The following is a 6,545-nucleotide window of genomic DNA, read 5'->3' as shown; positions in this document are numbered from 1 at the left end:
GAAAATCTGTCGTAGCTGAGACTCAGGCCTTTTTCAGAAATAGGCCAAGAGAGTTCAGCTTTGACCATTCCCTGCCAAGCAGTCATCACAGGTGCTTCCTGGAAGGGATTGAGTTGCAGAAACCAGCGTGGCCCGCAGCCCTCAGGCCTCAGCCCGGCAGGCAGGCAGGCAGGCAGCGGCTATTGTCTGTTGGTCCCGCCCCCGCCCCCGCCCCCGCCCCCGCCCGCTTCTCCACCGCTCGCTCCTTCCCAAGTCGCCAGGGCTGATAGTTGCCGGGAGAGGGGGAGGGGAAGTCCGGACGCTTCATTCCGCAGGGCCTTGTTCAATCGCTTCATTCAAATGCAGAATGCTCTCCGGTCAGATCGGGAGCCTTTGACTTTGCCTCGAGCTCCCCTTTATCGAACGGCTTTTTTTTTTCCTTCCCCAATTTCCCCACCCTTAGGCTGCCCCCTCCAAACTGCAGGGAGGGAGGGAGGGAGGGAGGGAGGGAGGGAGGGAGGGAGGGAGGGAGGGATGGGTGAAGGTTGTGTGAGAACTTCTCCTTGTCTCAGGCAAATAGGAGTCCCCTCTTTTTCCTAACCCAGGAAACCCCACTAAACCATTTGAGAATCACGGACATGCGTGGAAGCAAACGTCTTAACTTGAGATCGTGCTCTGCTGTGGGAGGACAGAAAGGAGGGCCAGAATGTCCGGTCTTGTGCTGTCCAGTTCTTAAGCGACTTGAATTCAAGGAGACACATTTTGGGGCGGCCTACTCTGAACATATTGAAAGCTGACCTGGTGACTGTGTGTGTGTGTGTGTGTGTGTGTGTGTGTGTGTGTGTGTGTGTGTGTGTGTGTGAGGGAGAGGGAGATGGAGGGAGGGAGGGAGGCGGGGAGGGAGGGAAAGGGAGAAAATAGGTTAGTAGAGGCCTCCATTTCATGGAAACTGTTTCTGAGTTCTGAGAACAGGTCGGTTCTGTGAAACAGTTATCATATCTCCTCTCAGGAGGCAGTGATGTTGATGGGCTCCCAAAAACTAGGCCTGTGGTGCAAGCAATCAGGTTATTTCCTAAGAGGCACTTGTATGGAAACCAAAGGAAGACAAAGGTCCATCACTGGAGCCGATTATAAACCAGTGGGGGGGGGGGGGGGGAGCGTGTGGGGGGCGGTGTCAGTGAAGAAGATTTGTAGATGTTAGGGTGGAAGCAACTTTAGCAGTTTGAAATGGCTGTGATGATGTCGGGTGTTTGGTTCGACTTTCAGAGTGGCTCTCACAGAAACAGGCACCAGGATGGTTTCCACAGGAGCTGTGGTGGCCATGTCTCTAAAGTTTTCACCAAGTCCTGCAGCTTCGGTCTGTAGGGCTTCAGGCAAAGGGCCGTTTTCGTTGTCAGTGATGCCAAGTCAAAAGGGTGGGCGAAAGTGGGAAACATTCATGGAGAGAGTTGTAGCCAGATATTGGGGGCAACTTGAAAGACTTCAGGATCCAGTCCGGTTTTCAGGTGAAAAGCAACACCCTAAGGAAAATGAATAGCACCAGAATCTCATATCCACAAGTGTGTATTCCCGTTTTATGGAAACGTAACGTGGGCCTCTAAGGAACGCGTGCAAGTGACTCTCTTGCCAAAGAAATAAGGAGCCTCACGGAGAGTTTCTGAATTCTGGACGGAGCAGGTAGGGAGAAAAAGAGAAGTGATTCCATTTTGCTGACAAGGGTACAAGTCACCAAATGGATGTCCAACTTTTAAAATAAATTGGGTTTTGTTTGTTTTCATTTTCCCTTGTAGCTGGAAAAGAAAAGATTTCACAATCCGTCCTGTTCTCTCTCTCTCTCTCTCACTCAGGTTAGGAGATTCTTTTCTGTTTGAAATAATGGAAGCATTTATAATGTCGTGCAGTTTCAGGTGTACAGCACAGTGATTTAGATAGAAAGATAGGTAGATAGATAGATAGATAGATATAGATTCTGTTTCAGATTTTTTTTCTCTTACAGGTTATTACAAAGTATTGAGTATAGTTTCCTGTGCCAAGTCGTAAGAGCTTGTTGATTATCCACTTTACGTATAGGAATGTGTATATGTTCATCCCAAGCTCCTAAGGTATCCGCACCCTGCCCCCCCCCCCCCCCGCCCCCAGCGGCTTCCCCAATCAGTCCTATTGTAGACAAGTAGTCATACACACACTATCATCCTAGTCCTCAGTTCATTCAGCCCCACGTAGGTCACTCGTTCTTCTCGGAGTCCAGTTTTCCCATCGGCCCTGTCAATCTTGCCTGATGATTGAGCGTGACTGGAAAAGTGATGGTCCCAAGAAGTTTGCAAGAGCTTTTGTGAAGGCTCATAGGACTTGCCCAGCGAAGTGGGTGCCTTGATCACTGCAGGCTGTGGAAGGTATACCCAAAGTGGCAAACACAATTTTTTTTTAACCGTCTCTATGCCATGGTGAGGACAGAAGGCTTGCAGCAAGGGAAGGCTTCAACCCACATGGAAACCATACTCACCGTCACAGGAACGTTTGGATGACCCTTACTACGTGCCAGTGGAGTGAAGTCCAGTGGCCGGGGCTCAGGGGTTCCTGAGAGAGGAGGTCTGACGCCTCTGGGGACAAAGAGAATTGTTTTCCCCCAGGGTGACAAGCATGACAGGTCAGCCATTGCAGGTAACCTGTAGAAATCTTCCCACCAGCATCTATTTACAATTGGAGCCATTCGAAATGCACCAAGGTGGGTGGCGGAATGCGGGGGGCGGCGGGGACCTGGGGGGGGGGGTGAGGTTCCCCAGGAAGCCTGAGACATGGAGACCCAGTGGCCGGCCGGGCTGCTGCCCCTCTCTGGGGTCTGCTGTCCCTCTCTGGGGTCTGCTGTAGCCCCGACCCTCTGTTGAATGGACAGAATGGAATTGATCCACGTGTGGCCCCCCCCCACCCCCCATCATCTTTCAAGAGGCTGTTGTTGCCGCCTCGGCATGAAACTCGGGTGGAATATCTCCTTGATACTGGGCTCAGTCCCTGTCGTGTGAGCCTCCATTTGGACGACCGAAAACCCTGTATGCCAGGGCAGAGAAGAAGGATCCCATCATTTCCAGAGCAGCTGGAACACACCCGTGTATAGACACAAGCCAAAGAAGGCTTCACGTTCCTTCCTCTTCGACAACGCTTCCCATGTCAGGAAACCTCTCCAGGAAGCCTACTCCGTTTCATGGCTCTGCTTTCGAAGGAGAGAGAACACATTCTTGAGCTAGGCCCTCTCCTCTTGGATCCTCTCTCAACATGCATTCTAAGTGCAAAAGACTTCATGTGTCATTCGGTTTGGGGGCAAATGTGTCCAAAATACCCCAACGAGTGTAAAACAGTTAGATAGGTCACTGGGGAACAGTGCCTCCTTAGCCACGTCACCCACATCCCAGGGAAAGACTTGCTAGGCAAAGAGAGAAGCCTCTTTCCTTGTGAGCCAACCCTGGCTCTTTGAATATCAAGAGGACTAAGTCCACGTGAGTCCCCCAAGACCTGATAAAGGTAACCTAGAAAAGAAGTGATGATTTTTAGAAGACATAAGCCTGCCTGCCTGCCTGCCTTCCTTCCTTCCTTCCTTCCTTCCTTCCTTCCTTCCTTCCGGAAAAAGGAAGGAAAGCTTTCTCTCTCATGACGGAGAGAGCAGAGCAATAGAAGAAACACCCAAGCCCGAGCCCAAAGTTGGCCTTTTTCACCGAGAGACAGAAAACTGAATTCTAGTTTTGCACTGGTTTCCTGTTGATACGAACACTCATGTGTGTCCTTGAATCCATCCTCATCTTAAGCAGTCCTGACCACGGTTCCCATTCCTTTCCGAAGATTCTTCTCCTCAGAAACCTTTTCCAATCGCCTGTGCCCAGTTTTAGCTTTTCCCTTGTGTCCTTTGTTTCCCATTTCGAAATGACTAGCTTTAGGACCGAAATGTCTTTTTTTCCCTCCCCCAAACCTTATCTGCATACCTTCTACCTTGCCTCCCCCCTCCCCACACTCCCCAAAGAGGTCCTCTTCCTACAATGAGGATGGCGACCTCGGGTAGCTTGGACCACACACGTTCCTTCTTTAGGATGCCTCATCCTTGGACATTTGTCACCGCCCCCCCCCGCCCCCCACCCCACCCCACCCCACCCCACCCCAATCCAATCCAATGAAAGTAAGGAAGCCAACCACAGTGACCCGTGTGAACATGGACTGCCTTGTAGAAGTCCAGGCTCCTGCCTAGTTTGTGGTTTCCCTAAAGCGCAAGATCTGTGTAGGCATGGAAGCACGCATATGCTCCAACTCTCCGGAGCAGGGAGACCCTTAGGCTTGTGGAGCTAGGGACGTTTCAGCATTTTCCCTTCTTTGGAGATGATGTAGACAGGCTGCTGAATGTCCATTCTTTCATGGCACTCAGTCCACCCCTAAACCTAGAGATGTTGGAAAGTCTTGAAGTCGGCCTATGGAAAAGAGTTCTTGTGGAAGACGTTCCCTTACACATTCTCCTCATCTCGTCCACACTTCTGTCCTCTGTGTGTTATGAGCGGTCCCACTTGGATGATTCGTGATTTCTTAAGACAGGAAAGCAGTCAGTCCTCATCTCTACACCTCCCGGCCGCCCCCTCCACCACCCTGTTCCCGTGAGAGATTTTCTTCCTGCTTTCAGACGGGAGAAGGAAAGGAGGGTCCGTGTTCCCCTCCTGTTGTCACCTCGCATGGCAAAATCTCCCTATGCCACGGAGGCCCATTTGGGGGCGGTGTCCTGCGGGCCCGAAGACCTTCCGAGTCAACCTCAAGGAGGATGAGGATGTTCTCTCTTGCCACCGAACCGGTGAACCCGATGGCCTTCTAAGCAATGATGTCTCATCAGCCCACCCCACCCGTTTCACACAGAACGGAACAGCCTCTCCTGGATGACTCGGAGCAGGGGAGTTCCTGGGTCTGTCAGAGAGGGCCCTCTGCTGGCGGTGGGTGAAAAAGCACTGCACAGGACAGGAGGTGTTCGTGGTGTCCTTGGGAAGGAAAGGCGGGGGGGCATTTTATTCTTGGAAAGCTTATGCTGGCCCAGGATGTACACTATGAAAGATGATGCGACCTCATTTGGGGCGGGCACCAGAGGAGGGAGACGCGGGGCGGGGGGGGGGGGGGGGGGCGGGGAGGTGTAGAAACGCATAAAAGCGGTCCTACCTTAAATGAATAAAAAAATAACAAGCAATATAACATGTACAATAAAATAGAGCACACGCAAAGGAAACGAAGGCAAAGTACAGGAAACGAAGAGAAAAATGCAAAGCCTATATACAGTGCTTCCATGTTCCTCATTCAATCAGCTTGGTGCAGGAATCTCCAGGAGATGAACAGCAAGCATACACGGGTCAAGCGGCGGCCGCGGGTCCACCGGCAGCCCGGGGCTGCGCAGCCCGAGTCCGCGCGTGCTGTCGCTCGGCGGCCGGCGGGCCGGGTCTCTGGGCGCCCGCGGCCCGAGGGTCGCTCGGCGGCCGGCGGGCCGGGTCCCGGGCGCGCGCGGCCCGAGGGTCGCTCGGCGGCCGGCGGGCATGGTCTCGGGCGCGCGCGGCCCGAGGGTCGCTCGGCGGCCGGCGGGCATGGTCTCGGGCGCGCGCGGCCCGAGGGTCGCTCGGCGGCCGGCGGCCCGGGTCCCGGGCGCGCGCGGCCCGAGGGTCGCTCGGCGGCCGGCGGCCCGGGTCCCGGGCGCGCGCGGCCCGAGGGTCGCTCGGCGGCCGGCGGGCATGGTCTCGGGCGCGCGCGGCCCGAGGGTCGCTCGGCGGCCGGCGGGCATGGTCTCGGGCGCGCGCGGCCCGAGGGTCGCTCGGCGGCCGGCGGCCCGGGTCTCGGGCGCGCGCGGCCCGAGGGTCGCTCGGCGGCCGGCGGCCCGGGTCTTGGGCGCCCGCGGCCCGAGGGTCGCTCGGCGGCCCGCGGCCACGGAGCCTGCAGGCCGCTCGGCGGCCCGGGTCCCGGGCGCCCGCAGCCCGAGGGGCGCTCGGCGGCCGGCAGCCCGCGGCCTGCAGGCCGCTCGGCGGCCCGGCTCTCGGGGAGCCCGCGGCGCGAGGGTCGCTCGGCGGCCCGCGGCCACGGAGCCTGCAGGTCGCTCGGCGGCCCGCGTCCCGGGCGCCCGCAGCCCGAGGGGCGCTCGGCGGCCCGCGGCCACAGAGCCTGCAGGCCGCTCGGCGGCCCGGGTCCCGGGCGCCCGCGGCCCGAGGGGCGCTCGGCGGCCCGCGGCCGGCTGGTCGACCTGCCTGCAAGTCGACCGGCGGCCCGAGGGTCGCTCGGCTGCCCGCGGCCACGGAGCCTGCAGGTCGCTCGGCGGCCCGGGTCCCGGGCGCCCGCGGCCCGAGGGGCGCTCGGCGGCCCGCGGCCGGCTGGTCGACCTGCCTGCAAGTCGACCGGCGGCCCGAGGGTCGCTCGGCGGCCCGCGGCCACGGAGCCTGCAGGTCGCTCGGCGGCCCGGGTCCCGGGCGCCCGCATCCCGAGGGGCGCTCGGTGGCCGGCGGGTATGGTCTCGGGCGCCCGCGGCCCGAGGGTCGCTCTGCGGCCGGCAGCCCGCGGCCTGCACGCCGCTC

This window comes from Hippopotamus amphibius, unplaced genomic scaffold (assembly GCF_030028045.1).
Source record: "Hippopotamus amphibius kiboko isolate mHipAmp2 unplaced genomic scaffold, mHipAmp2.hap2 scaffold_343, whole genome shotgun sequence".
In the NCBI taxonomy this organism is placed as follows: Eukaryota; Metazoa; Chordata; class Mammalia; order Artiodactyla; family Hippopotamidae; genus Hippopotamus; species Hippopotamus amphibius.
The sequence above is the reverse complement of the archived record's forward strand: the minus strand, read 5'-3'. Positions refer to the sequence as shown.